Source organism: Tarenaya hassleriana, unplaced genomic scaffold, assembly GCF_000463585.1.
Source record: "Tarenaya hassleriana unplaced genomic scaffold, ASM46358v1 Cleome58, whole genome shotgun sequence".
Taxonomy (NCBI): domain Eukaryota; kingdom Viridiplantae; phylum Streptophyta; class Magnoliopsida; order Brassicales; family Cleomaceae; genus Tarenaya; species Tarenaya hassleriana.
The window spans coordinates 474898-475828 of record NW_010968329.1 but is presented as its reverse complement, the minus strand read 5'-3'; positions in this window follow the sequence as shown (position 1 = coordinate 475828).

Here is a 931-nt window from a genome sequence, read left to right as displayed (position 1 = left end):
TCGCATATGAGGGCATTTGGAGGATTGTCTCATGGAAAGACATTGTAATCTCCATCTTCTTCAGTATTTCCGCAAACTTTCCAAATTGGTTGTCCTCATTAAATTTCTTTAAGCGATAAGGAAAGGGTATCGGGGGTACCTTAGGCGGAGGATGAATGTATGCTGGTTCTTTCTCCGGTTCTTGCATCTTAGGAGTGTCTTCCTCTACAGATTTTCCTTTTTCCTCTCTTGTTAGCCTTGGAGGCGATGTCTTCTCAACCATCGGAGGGATGATCTCCGAAAGTTGTTACTCACTCCTTAGTTCCACTGCATTGATGTGCTCACGAGGGTTCACCTCGTTCTTACCGAGAAGCATGCCTTGCTGTCTCGATGAGGAGGAAGACGCAAGCTGGGCAACTTGATTGTCCAAGATCTTCAAATGAGTTTGTACTCCTTCCAATTGCTTCTTGAATGCAACTTGCTCATTTTCAATGCCCCCAAAGGATACTCCTTGTGATTTTTGACCTTGGAGGATTTGAAATAGCATATCCTTGATGTCCGGGTCTTGATCCTTGGGTTGCACTTGCTGTGGTCTATAGTTGGAATTCCCTTGATAACCTTGACTCTCTTGGCCTTGTTGTTGATACTTTGATGGAAAACCCGGAGGTCCTTGGTTGTTCCGTTGGAAAGCGGGTTGAGGATTTAGCGCATTCGACGTGTTCTTGTAGGAGAACTTGGGATGATTTCTCAATCCCGGGTTGTATAGGTTGGATGGATGAGTGTATTGGTTTGGACCGACATAGTTGGCTTCTTCCGCTTCTTGATCAACCATGTACATACCCGGTTGAACTTGCGCTAAATTTTGATCCTTCACAGCAGCTACTTGTTTGGCATTGGCGAGTTGGACCTTTATCTCAGCAAGGTCGGCCAGCACCGCCTTAAGAGCTGCGTT